We start from the raw sequence: 14,530 nt of genomic DNA on the forward strand, positions 1-14,530 counted from the left end.
TTTAGTTAACTGAATTAGAAAAAAGAAAGAAGAAAACCAAATTACCAGTATCAAAAATGAAAGGGGTGAATCCACCACCAAGGAAGAGGAAATTAAGACAATAATTAGGAATTATTTTGCCCAACTCTATGCCAATAAATTTGACAATCTTAGTGAAATAGAAAAAATATTTACAAAAATATAAATTGCCCAGATTGTAAAATACTTAAATAATCCCATCTCAGAAAAAGAAATTGAACAAGCCATTGATGAACTCCCCAGGAAAAAATCTCCAGGGCCAGATGGATTTACAAGTGAATTCTATCAACATTTAAAGAACAATTAATTCCAATACTATATAGACTATTAGGGAAAATAGAAGAAGAAAGAGTCTTGCTAATTTTTTTATGATAGAAATATGATGCTGATACCTAAACCAGGGAGTGTTAAAACAGAGAAAGACAATTATAGACCAATTTCCCTAATGCATATAGATGCAAAATTTTTAAACAAAATTTTAGCAAATAGATTATGGCAATTTATTACAAGAATAATACACTATGACCAGGTAGGATTTATACTGGGAATTCAGGGCTCATTCAATATTAGGAAAACTGTCAGCATAATTGATCATATCAATGACAAAATTAACAAGCCACATGATCATCTCAATAGATGCAGAAAAAGCTTTTGATGAAATATAATGCCCATTCCTATTAAAAAGACTAGAGAGCATAGGAATAAATGGATTCTTCCTTAAAATGATAAGTAGCATTTACTAGCACCTTCAGCAAGCATCATATGTAATGGGGACAAGGTAGAAGCATTTCCAATAAGATCAGAGTGAAACTAGGGTGTCAATTGTCACCACTGTTGTTCAATATGGTACTGGAAATGTTAATTTTAGCAATAAGAGAAGAAAAAGAAATTGAAGATATTAGAATAAGCAAATAAGAAACAAAGCTATCACTCTGCAAATAATATGATGATATGTTTAGAGAATGCTGGAGAATCAAGAAAAAAAACTACTTGAAATAATAAACAACTTTAGCAAACTTAACAAGTTATAAAACAAAACCACGTAAATCATTAGCATTTCTATATATTACTAACAAAGCCCAACAGCAAGAGATAGAAAGAGAAATTTCATTTAAATTTACCATAGACATTATAAAATATTTAGGAATCTACCTACTGAAACAAACCCAGGAACTATATGAACACAATTACAAAACACTTTTCATGCAAACAAAGTCAGATCTGAATAACTGGAAAAACATCAATTGTTCATGGGTAGGCTGAGCTAATACAATAAAAATGACAATTCTACTTAAGTTAACTTGCTTATTCAGTGCAATACCAATCAAACTACCAAAAAAGTATTTTATAGAGCTGGAAAAAAATAATAACAAGATTCATTTGGAAGAATAAATGGTCCAGAATATCTGCTATGGCCTAGCCATAGCAGATGTTATATTGTATTATAAAGCAGCTATCATCAAAACTACTTGGTTCTGACCAAGAAATACAGTGGTGGATCAGTGGAATAGGTTAGATATGCAAGACACAGTAGTCAATGACTATAGCAATCTGCTATTTGATAAACCTTAAGACTCCACCTTCTGGGATAAGAATTCACCATTTGACAAAAACTACTGGGAAAACTGGAAAGGAGTGTGGCAGAAAGAAGGGATAGACCAAAATCTCATACCTTATACCAAAATAAAGCCAAAATAAGATCATGATTCAGATATAAAGGCTGATACTATAAGCAAACTGGGAGAGCAAGGAATAGATAGAGATAGAGATAGAGATAGAGATAGAGATAGAGATAGAGATAGAGATAGAGATAGAGATAGAGATAGAGATAGAGATAGAGATAGAGATAGAGATAGATTAGATATAGATATAGATATAGATATAGATATAGATATAGATATAGATATAGATATAGATATAGATATAGATATAGATATAGATATAGATAGATATACACACATACACACACATATATATACATATACATATACATATATATAAACATATATATGTATATATAAAATCAGATTTATGGAGAACAGAAGAATTCATCACCAGGAGATAGAGAACATTATGAAATGCAAAATGGATAATTTTGATTATAGTAAGTTGAAAAGTTTTTTGCACAAACAAAGCCAATGCAACCAAGAGTAGGAGGGAAGCAGAAAACTGGGAATGAATATTTACAACCAGTGCTGCTGATAAGGGCTTCATTTCTAAAATATATAGAAAACTAAGTCAAATTTATAAGAATATAAGTCATTCACCAATTGATAAATGGTCAAAGGATATGAACAGGCAGTTTTCAGAAGAAATTAAAGCCACCTATAGTAATATGAAAAAATGCTTTAAATCACTATTGATTGGAGAAATGCAAATCAAAATAATTCTGAGGTACCACCACACCTATCACATTGGTCAACATGACAAAACAAGAAAATGATAAATGTGGGAGAAGATGTGGGAAAATTGGAACACTAATGCATTGTTGGTAGAGTTGTGAAATGATCCAACCATTTTGGAGAGTAATTTGGAACTGTGCCCAAAGGGCTATAAAAATGTACATACCTTTGACCCAGAAATAGTACTTCTAGGGCTGTATCCCAAAGAGATCATAAAAATGAGAAGAGGACCCACATATACAAAAATATTTATAGCAACTCTTTCTGTGGTGCCAAAGAATTGGAAATTGAGGGGATGCTGATCACTTGGGAAATGGCTGAACAAGTTGTAGTATATGAATGTAGTGGAATTCTATTGTGTTATATGAAATGATGAGCAGGCAGACTTCAGAAAAACCTGGAAAGACTTCTAAGGACTGATACTGAGTGAAGTGAGCAGAACCAGGAAAATATTGTATACAGTAACAGCCACATTGTGTGATGAGTAACTTTGATAGACTTAGTTCTTCTGAGAAATGCAAGGATCTAGGATGTCTCCAAAAATCTGATGGTGGAAAATTCTATCCACATCTAGAGAAAGAATTGTAAAGTCTGAATGCAGATAGAAGCATACTCTTTGCTCTTTTTTTTTCCTTCTGTTTTGTTTTGTTTCCTCTTTCTTGTGGTTCTTCCCATTGGTTCTAATTCTTCCTTACAACATGACCAATGTGAAAATGTTTAATAAGAATGTGTATGTATAGTCTATATCAGATTTCATGCTGTCTTGGGGAAGGAAGTGGGGCAGGAGGGGGAGAAAAATTTAAAACTCAAAAGCATATGGAAGTGATTATTGTTAACTAAAAATAAATAAATAAATAAAAAGAAATCATGGGCCTGGATTAAAATTCCAAGACAAAGAAGATATCAGCATTATGGCTTTGGGGGAGCAGAGGTATTTCCTTGGTAAAGACCAAAGTGCAGACCAAGACAGGAGTTATCACACCTCTCCCAGAATAACACCTTGGAAAAACCAAAAACTTGTAGACTTGCAGAACTAGTTCTGAAAACAGTTGTACAAAAAAAAAAAAAAGCTTTCAAGCTTAGGATAGTGCCTCCCCACCCCCAGGTAAACAGGGCCCAACTTTAACATAATGTTCAATGTCAAGGAATAAACTGAAAAAAATAGCAAACAACAACCACAAAAATGACAATTAAAAAACTACCACAGACAAAGAGAAGATCAAGACACACATTCAGAAAAAGACAAAAATGTTTAAAACAGATTCAAACAAAGCCTCAAAGAAAAATGCTAATTGGAACCAAGCCCCAGAAAAATGTCTTGAAGAGTTAAAGAAAGAGATGAGTTGCAGCAAAAAAAAAAAAATTGGAAAAGGAAATGAGAGTGATTCAAAAAAATGTGAAAAGAAAATTAACAGCTTGACAAAAGAGGCACAAAAATTTACTGAAAAAAAGAACACCTTAAAAAATAGAATTGGTCAAGTGGAAAAAGAGGTACAAAAGCACACTAAAAAAATGAATCCTTAAGAATTAGAATCAGGCAAGTGAAAGCTAATGAATCCTTGAGACTCCAAGAAACAATAAAAGCAAAGTCAACAGAATTAAAAATAGAAGAAAATGTGAAATATCTCATTGGAAAAACAAGTGACCTGGAAAATAGATCATTGAGAGATAATATAAGAATTATTGGACTATCTGAAAGCTATGATCAAAAAAAAAAAAAGTGCCTAGACATAATCTTTCAAGAAATTCTCAAGGAAAACTGCCTTTACCAGAGGGTGAAATAGAAATGGAAAGAATCCACCAATTACTTCCTGAAAGAGATCCCAAAATGAAAGCTCCCAGGAGTATGATAGCCAAGTTCCAGAGTTCCTAGATCAAGGAGAAAATATCACAAGCAGCCAGAAAGAAACAATTCAAATGTCATAGAGCCACAATCAGGATCAGATGTAGTAGCTTCCATGTTTAAAAAGAAAAGTGGCTTGAAATATGATTGCTCAGAAGGCAAAGGAGCTAGGATTACAAACAAGAATAACCTCCCCAGTAATACTGAGTATAATCCTTGATGGGGGAAATGGGCATTAATGAAATAGAGGAATTTCAAACAGTCCCAATGTAAAGACCAAAGCTGAATAGAAAATCTGACATTCAAACACAAGACTGAAGAGAAGCACATAAAGGTAAACATGAAAGAATTTGTTACCCGTGACTCAATAATGTTAAACTGTTTACATTGCCAATTGGGAAGATGATACACACATATGTATGTATGTGTATATATGCTCAGTTTTGTGTGTGTACCTATGTGTATGTATATGTATACACACAATGTATATACTCAGTTGTATATAGACATATGGTTACCCAACCAGAAAATAGGAGGGGGGAATAAGGGAAAGGGAAGGATGATAAAAGAGGAGAACAGATTAAGGAAGACAGTAGTTAGAAGCAAAATAGACTTTTGAGGAGGGGCAGAATAAAAAAGAGAGAAGAAACAGAAGAAAACTGGATGGAGGGAAATACAGTTAATATTCATAACTGTGAATGGGAATGAAATAAGCTCACCCATAACACAGAAATAGATAACAGAATGAATTAGAAACCAGAATCCAACAATACATTGTTTATGATAGGCACACTTGAAATATAAAGACATACACAGAGTTAAAATGAAGGACTGAAACAGAATCTAATACACTTCAGCTGAACTAAAATAAAAGGCAGGGGTAGCAATCATGATCTCATACAAAGCAAAAGCAAAACTAGATCTAATTAAAAGGGAAAATCAGGAGAACTACATTTTGTCAAAAAGCTAGCATAGACAATAAAATGATATCAAGAATTTTATAGTAATTTTCTCAGATAAGGGCCTCATTTCTCAAACATACATTGAGCATAGAACTGAGTCAAATTTATAAAAATAAAAGCCATTCCCCATCAATAAAAGGTCAAAGGACATAAAGAGTAGTTTTCAGAAGAATTCAGAACTGTTTATAGTTGTACAAAAAAAAATGTTCTACATCACAATTGATTAGAGAAATGCAAATTAAAACAACTCTGAGATACTGCCCCAAACCTATCAGAAATGACATGCTTCAGAGGATGGGGAAAATATATGTGCACTAATTAAATATTAATGGAGTACTAAACAGGTCCAACTATTCTGGATAACAATTTAGAACTGCACCCAAAGGTCCATAAAACTGCATATGCTTTGACTCAGCAAGATCATTATTAGTTCTGTATCCCAAAGAGATCCAATGAAAGGGAAAAGGACCTTTATGTACAAAAATATTTATAGCAGCTCTTTTTGTGGTGACAAAGAATTGAAAATTGAGGAGATGATCATCAATTAGAGAAGGGCTAAACTATTATAACATATGATTGTGATGAAGTACTATTGTACTATAAGATATGATGAGGGAGGGATCAGAAAAAACATGGCAAGACCTGTATGAAGTGATGTAAAGTGAAATGAGAGAAACTGGAAGATCACTGAGCACAGAAACAGCAATGTTATCGATGATCAACTGTGAAAGACTTGAATACTCTGATCAATGCAATGATCCAAGACAGTTCCAAAGGTTTCATGATGAAAAATGTTATCCACCTCCAGAAAGAGAATTGAAGAACTCTGAATGTGAATTAATATATAATTGTCTCACTTTTTTTTGCAATATTGTTAATATGGAAATATGTTTTGCATGATTTCATGTGTACAATTGATATATTCTTTGCCATCTTAGTGGATGAGGAAAGGGTAGAAGGAAAACAGAATTTGGAACTCAAATTTTAAAAAGAAAATAATTTTTAAAAATAAATGACAGAATGGAAAATACATATTTAAAAAAAAGCTGAAGCTACAACAAACATTTTTTATTAGAAGCAATAAATTGCATTAGTAGAGAAAGAAAATGTTTGGAAATACAGCCTCCCATTTTGCCCTTCTGGTTTTAATAACTTAACAACTGGAAAACAATGTATATTAGAGACTCAAATGACATATAAATGGACATCTCCCTACAAAACATACAACAAAACATTCTAAACAGTATTATTTTAAAGTCAAGCTTTCTGTCTGCAGGCTTGAGAAAGAAACCTAACTACTGTTCTTATTGGCATTTATTTGGAAGGAAGAAATATAGTTTTGGAAATCCTCTATTAAATGATAACGATATCACAAGATAGTGGAAGCATCTTTCATGTCATGTTTAACTACATTTGAAACTTAGTGGAGGTAGTAATAAGAATCACAGAATTTTATAATTGGAAGGGCTATTTCAGCCCCAAAATAGAATTCTCACCTACAGTGCTCCTGACAAGTGACCATGCCTATTTTGCCTGAAGATTTACAATAATGGGCAGTCTACCATTTTCTGTGGCAGCACAGCCTGCTTTTGTATTGTGCTAATTGTCAGAAAATCTTTCCTACATCAAGCTTATATGCGTCTCTTTGTAATCGTCACCCTCTTTGACAAGAAGATAGTTAATGTCCCAGGAAATAAGTTGGAAAAATAATCATAGATCTATAAAAGAGACTAAAAAGAACCCAGGTATTTCTTGCAAGAAATTGAAAATTTTCTGAATTTGGTTGTAGTATTCTGCTTACCTGCTCTACATCCTTGAAGAAAACTGCACTTTCTTTCTAATACCAATCTGAAATTGGAAAAACAAGAATTAAAAAGAAAAGAGGGGAAATCAAATAATCATTGAGGAATTGCAGTGACATCAATACTGTTGATTCTAAAGGTAAAGACAAAGACTGATCTTCTGGAGCCAAACCCACACCTAGAAAAAGAGACCATCTAGGCCTAAGTCTTTAGTTCTGAGCATTTAGTGCTGCTAGACATGCTTTTTGGATCCTTTGTGCACCCAGAAACTATTAGAAATCATGCATGCATTTGAGTAGAGTCCTAATATTCACTAAGTTTTCTTCTTGCTAAAGACTCAATCCTCTTTCCATTTGACAGTATGTTCTGGTCTCTTATCAAATGCTATTTTGTTTTGTTGTTGTTTTTTTTTTCTTTCTCCTAAACATATAAGTATGAGATTATACTTTTCAGCTGTCTACCAGAAAATCCTGTGGTGAAAGAAATATATTATCTCAGCTGGACACAACTCCACTCAGATATTGAAAATGAATGAATGGCAGGGACATTAACTGTAAAATTTAGAGTACAACCAAATACTCCCTAGGTAACAATGACTTAGGAGCTAATGTCACCATATGGCAGGTCTAACATATGAGTCCAAAGCTAAGCAATTTTTTTGCTGATATTTGGTAGAATGCAATAGCAACCTTTAAGAACCCATGAAGAATTCAGAGAAGCATGGTTGACATAAACATATAGTGAGTATGTCATATTAACCATGCAATCCAGAAAAATAATAGAACTTACAAGAGGCAGGTGATAGAGTAGATCAAAACCCGAGTGTGAAGCCAGAAGGATATAAGTTTGAATCTTATCTCAAAATCTTAACTAACTCTTTGACTCTGGGAAAGCCACATGGTTTCTGTGGACCTGAGTTTTCTCAACTACACAATGAGGGGTTGGATTTGATGGTCTGTTCAATCCATTCTAGCTCTAAATTTATGATCTGTTGAACTACATTAATGGAAAAGAAGATACTACAAAAAGTTATATGAAATCTGATTAATTGTAACCTATTCCAAGGAGCTCTAGCCACATTAAGAATCTTGGAATTAATTCAACAAGTATTTATTCAAGGTCTGGCAAAACCATCTACACAAGAAGAACTAGTAGATGAAGTATGCTTATTGTCCAAATTAAAACATATAGTTACATAGATCACCTGTGGAGTTTATCCATCAATATGAGTTTGTGGGTGTGTAGTTATTTATATTAATATTATAGATGCAGATATTTCTTGGGCGGGCATAATAAATGGGCAATAAGCATACCCAGAATTAAACAAAAACAAGAGAGCTGGTTGTGTTGCTTTATGAAATTGCAAAACTCATTTAATGCCCCCAAAACATCTACCTGACATAAAGTCTATCTTTTTTAATACAAATAGTCTACCACATCACTATAATTTCTAAAGACTCAAAAGTGAGCATCAATTAGAAAGTAATGGTAAGAGTTGCAAGATGATGATGATGATGATGATGATGATGATGATGGTGTCCAAAATAGAATCATGCAAAGAATGACATCAAAGAAATGTAGATTAAAAAAGGTAATGTAGGGATGGCATAAGAGCAAGTGAATAACTGATAGATGTTCCCTGTATTCCACTGGTATCCTTATAACAGGAAGGAAAGTGGGAAAAACACTAATCAAGGTAGTCAGATCTTCTAGGATGGCCTTTAGGGAAAATATGCACAAGAGGTATAAGGGATAAAAAGTCATGGATAGGATGCAATCTATGGTGTTTCAAGTAACATCTATACCAATTATATCATAGATGCCTGAGTTTTTTTTAATATGTGCAAAACATTTTGTTAGGCAGTGAGACACAAAGAAATAGTACCTACCTCCAATGTGAGACAAATAGGCTAATGAGATGAATAAGTCAAATGTTGGTTTCCTCCTTTCCTTAGGCAATATTAGGAATCCCAAATACTTTTGTAAGTCATTCAGTCATGTCAAACTCTTCAGGACCCCATTTGGAGTTTTCTCGGTGAGAATACTGAAGTGGTTTATCTTTTCCTTTTCCAGGTCATTTTATAGATGAGGAGACTGAAGCAGACAGGGTTAAGTGATTTGCCCAGGTACACACAGCTTGTAAGTGTCTGCGGCCAGATTTGAACTCAGGTCCTCCTGAATCAAGGCACAGAACTCTATCCATTCTGCCACTTAGCTGGGGTGTATGGGGAGCTCAGGGAGGACTAGCAGCTATGGTATGAGAGCTTGCCAAGCCCTTTTTAAAGCTACTCATCCACCTTTGTTATCCATTTGTCACCCAACTCAAACCTGTGGTTCCAAGAAGTTGTAGCATAAGCAGCAAAACCATTGTGGTAAATGGGCTAAACTAGGCTAAGGGTAACCAAAAGGCCTCAAACCCAACACTATGTTAGGAGAATGTGTACTCCAAATGCATAAAGATTTCTCTGGGTGGAATATGTGGGTGAGAACAATTTGTTCCAATGGCCGTAAAGGCTGTGGAAACAGGCATTGTGTAGTACTTAGAACTTAGTGAGACATCAAAGACACCAAGGTCATCCACTAGGTCCACTAATCATCTTGACATCTGTCTTGCCACTGGACTTCAACAACTCTGGAAGAAAGAGCAAGGTTTATGGCTTTGTACAACTGCTCCTCTTCAAAAAGGAAAGACGAACATTAAGAATCTCTCTTCTCTGGGCTGTACTCCTTAACTCTCCAGATGACTCCAAATACTCCCCAGCATTCTTCTTATCCTGAAAAATGGCTTCTCCTCCAAAAAGTGAATTTCTCCACAAGCCTTTCAGTTGAGGAAATGCCCAAGCCTGCTATGTTCACTCCTTACTCAGCTTTGCTACTAACTCTCTAGACTTTTACAACTTGCTTCTCAACGATTATTCAATCCTGTCTCCCAAGTTTTGCTTTTTTTTATGTGTCCTACTCTGTCACTAAAATCTAGGTTCCTTGTGGGCAGAAATTACCTTTTTTAAATGTATTTACATCTCCAGTAATTATCACAATACCTGACATAATAAATTCATTTTTTTCTTTCCCTTCCCTTTCCTTTTCTTTCTTTTCCTCCCAATTCCTTTTCTTTGCTCTTTCTTTTTGTCCTTTCTTCTTTCTTTCTTCCTTCCTTCCTTCCTTTTTTCTTTCTTTTGTTGGATTCCATATATACATACATATAATACATATTATATATATTTACACATATATGCATATATGTATGCATATATAATATACATATTTGCACTTTGCTTGTGCAAGGTTGATAAAGTACCACATATAATTTGGTAAGCATTTATCAAGGCCCTACTATATGCCAAGGCACCATGACAAGTGCTGGGGATTCAAGTGAGAAAAAGAAAAACATTTCCTGCCCTTAAGGAGCTTATAATCTAATTGGGGAAGACAATACACAAAGGTAAGCTGGGGTGTAGCAATTAGTGGAGGGAGGGACATGATAAAGATGATGATGGAGTTGAGACCAAGCAGAGAAGTCAGTGGCAAATGAAGAGATGGTAGGGATTATCAGCCCTAAATAAAGGAAGGCTATGGAAGAAATTATTTTGTTCTTCTCTTTAGCCCTCCAATCAGTGAGGCACAAGCAACTCAGGGTTTTTATGAAATGTGAGTTACCAAGGAAAGCAGAAAGGCCTTAAACACTAAGACCTTTTACCAATAACCACAATAGATAGTAGTTTGTAATGTTAAATGTCCAGGAAATGAGAAGCAATTTCTTGCAGTTGGCTATAGATTAAATACATTTATTTTGCTACAGGTAGCATTTAGTTGTAAATAGCAGGAAAGTTAGAAATCACATAAATCGTGATCCTCAAGCCAATTAAATTTAGCATCTAATGGAATGAAATTTATTGACAACTCACTAAAATGAATTAAAGGAAGCAGTAACTGCACTCCTTAAAAGTAATAAAGGATTGGGCTTTTTTCTTTTTTTGCAGGCACTTAGGAGGTTATTATGAAATTGCTCCAGGCCACTCCATTCACATGCTGTGCCCAATTACATATCTATTTATTGGAAAGCAACTTCCTTATATTATTATTTTAAATTGTTATTCATACTTATGAAATCAGACACTTATCAGTTATTGAAATTGAGCAAAGCAAGTGAGAGATGACAGGTTAAGAGTACGCTAAGAAAATTTATATTGTATTATGTCTGCTTTTTATCAAATTTTTATCTCACTTAATCATTTTAGAATGAATCAATACAAATTCTTTCTGTCCTGTTATTTTAAAAGTCTAATGTTTCCCCCTAAAGGAAAAATACTGGGGAGGCAAAAAGTCTTTGAAGAGCTCCTTCTTTCTTTGCAGGGATAGATACTCTTTTTTTTTTCTCAAGGATGGAACAGGTTATGTTCTTACTTCTTCCAATCTATTTTTACCTCATATTTCTCCTCTTCATATCATTTGGCAGAGTGTCTAAGCAAATACGTTAGATGACCTATGTGGATCCCTGGACTCAAATCCAAAAAAGCACAGAATTGAGAAATGCTATCCATTTTTAATTAGGGCCATTTCTTGATTCCGATGAGTCCTACCCTAATTGATACCTTAGAAGAATTAGCATGTTAAAAGTGAGGACAGATTTAGCCCAACATCATTTTTTTTAGAGATAAGGCCAACAGACCCAGAGATCTGAAATAACTTCACCAAGGTCATACAGCCATTTACAACTCCAGCTATGGCTGCTCAGGCCCAGACCAATTCTCTTCCCAATTTTAGCCAGCAGCTGATGGGTGCTAATATGCACATCAAATAAAATAACTTCTCTATATGTTGTATTTTTATTGAATTCATAACTAGGATGTAAACAAATAAAGGACCCATTTTTGATAGCAAAGTTACAATGTTCATCAGTGAGAGATAAATGACTTCCTATGATTCAAATGACCTGAATTTTTTTTTTGGGGGGGGAATAGGAGGGACAGTGCAGCTCCTAAAGTAATTCAACAACCATGACAAGTAAGCATTTCATTGCTACTTCTAGGTGCTGAGGAATCAAAGATGAAAAACCTCTTCCTTTGAGGAGCAGATAGTCAAGTAGTGAGATTACAACTTATACTGAAGACACTACAATTTAGAATGTTATAGCAATAATAGAGGAATCTAAATAAAATGTGCCACAACTGGAGTGGGTTGAAAAACTTTAAGTTATGGCCATGAAGGAAGGATTCATGAAGAAATGTGACGAACCCTGAATGAAAAGCAGTTTCCATTCCCTGAAAAAATAGACAGCTAAATGACACAGTAAATCAGTTGCACTTAGAATAAGAAAGACCTAAATTCAAATTCTGCCTCAGATATTTGTCAGATGTATGTGCTGGGCAAGTCACTTAACTTCTTTCTGCTTCAGCTGCCACATCTGTAAATTGGAAATAATAGCACTTACCACAGAGAAGGTAGTGGATTCTCGTCCTGGTGAAGGACATTTACAAATACAAAGAGGAATGAGATAGTAGGATGAGATTAGATTACTCTTAGTTCAGTTTGAATAGGATATAGTAAAGGGGAAAAAATGAAATGAAGCCAGAAATAGAGTTTGGAACCAGACTGGAGAAAGCCTTAAATGACAGACTAAGGAATTTGTGTTTTATCATAGAAACAATAGGAAATCATTGAAAGGTTTTGAGCCAGAGAGTGCAGAGCCATGTCTGCTCATCAGGAAGATTACTTTGGCAACTGCGTGAAGTATGTGTTAAATAGGGGACAAAAAGACCAGGTGGGGGATATTTACAATTATTTGCATGAGTTCCTACAAGTCTTCCCAGGTTTCCCTTATATTATAATAACACTGTGAAAATGAACAACTTTGAATGGCTTAAAAACTCTAGTAAACACAATGATCAACGATGATTTCAAAGGATTAGTAATGAAGAATGTTGCCCATGTCTTGATAGAGAAAAGATAGACTGAATATGCAAATAAGATACATTTTTGAAAGTGGTCAATATGGGTATTTCTTCTGTTTGACTATGCATATTTGCTATAACAGTTTCATTTTTCTCTTTTTTATTGGGTAGAAGGGAAGTAGGTGAAGATAGTCATATGGAAAAATGCTTTAAATCATTATGGATTGAAGAAAAGCAAATTAGGGGCAGCTAGGTGGAGCAGTGGATAGAGCACTGGCCCTGGATTCAGGAGGTCCTGAGTTCAAATCTGGCCTCAGATACATAACACTTACTAGCTGTGTGACCCTGGGCAAGTCACTTAACCCCATTGCCTAGCCAAAAAAAAAAAAGGCAAATTAAAATAGCCTAGAGTTATCATTTTATACCTACTACATTGGCTAAAATAATTGAAAATGAAAGTGACAAATCTTAAAGGTGATGTGAGAAAAATGGTACAGATTCATTTTTGGTGGAATTGTGAATTAATCCAACCATTTTGGAGGAATCTGGAATTATGCCCAAAGAGTTAATAAACTGCTTATACCCTATGACCTAGCAATACCACTACTAGGTCTACTTCCAAAGATGACTAAGGAAAAAGGAAAAAAACCTCTATGTTCTAAAATATTTATAGCAGCTCTCTTTGTAATGGCAAAGAACTAGAAATTTCAGGAATGCCCTAATTGGGGAAGGCTGAACAAGTTGTAGTATATGATTGTGATGGAATACTACTGTGCTATAAAAAATGATGAGCTCAGAAGAGGAACAAGATGACAAAGAAAAGGCAGCTACTCTTCTGAGCTCTCCCCAGAACCCCTTTGAACACCATAAAATACTGCACTAAAATAATTTCTGGAATAGCAGAAACCACAAAAAGATGGGGTAAAATAATTTTCCAGCCAAAGACAACTTTAAAAGTCAGCAGGAAAAGTCTGTCACACCTGAGTGACAGTGGAGCACAGTCCAGCACAGACCCAGCCCAGGCAACCCAAGGGCAGGCCTTGGGAGCCACTGAATTAGCAGTGGTAGCAGCTGCTTCCAGAGCTCTCAGCCCACAACAGTAAAGAGATCAAACAAATAGTCAGAAGGATATTACAAGTGTCTCTTCACTAGCACTGAGATAGGATACAGTTGCTTTACCCATACTTAGATCCAGGTAGCAGTCCTTGGTGACCGTCACAGAGCAAGAAGGAGTACTGGCACACCAGAGCTTGTGGTGGGCTTCAGTAAATAAGGGAATCTAATCACAATTCCAGGGCAGAAAAGAATGCTTGTGGTCACTCACAGACCAGAGCACAGACCAGGAGAATAGTAAACATACTTCTTAAATCATACCAACTTGGAAGAACTGACAAAATTTACAGTTACCTACAAGCTTTTTTGAAAACAGCTGCACAAAACCCTTGAAGTTTGGGACAGTGAACCCTCCACCCTGAAAGAAAAGCCGCACTTTAACAGAGATTAAAAGTTAAGTAATAAGCTGGGGAAATGAGCAAACAACAGGGAAAAATTCTGACCATGGAAAGTTATTATGGCGACAAGGAAGATCAAAACACCTACTCAAAAGAAAATA

Source organism: Phascolarctos cinereus, unplaced genomic scaffold, assembly GCF_003287225.1.
Source record: "Phascolarctos cinereus isolate Bilbo 61053 unplaced genomic scaffold, phaCin_HiC Scaffold_9;HRSCAF=440, whole genome shotgun sequence".
NCBI lineage: Eukaryota > Metazoa > Chordata > Mammalia > Diprotodontia > Phascolarctidae > Phascolarctos > Phascolarctos cinereus.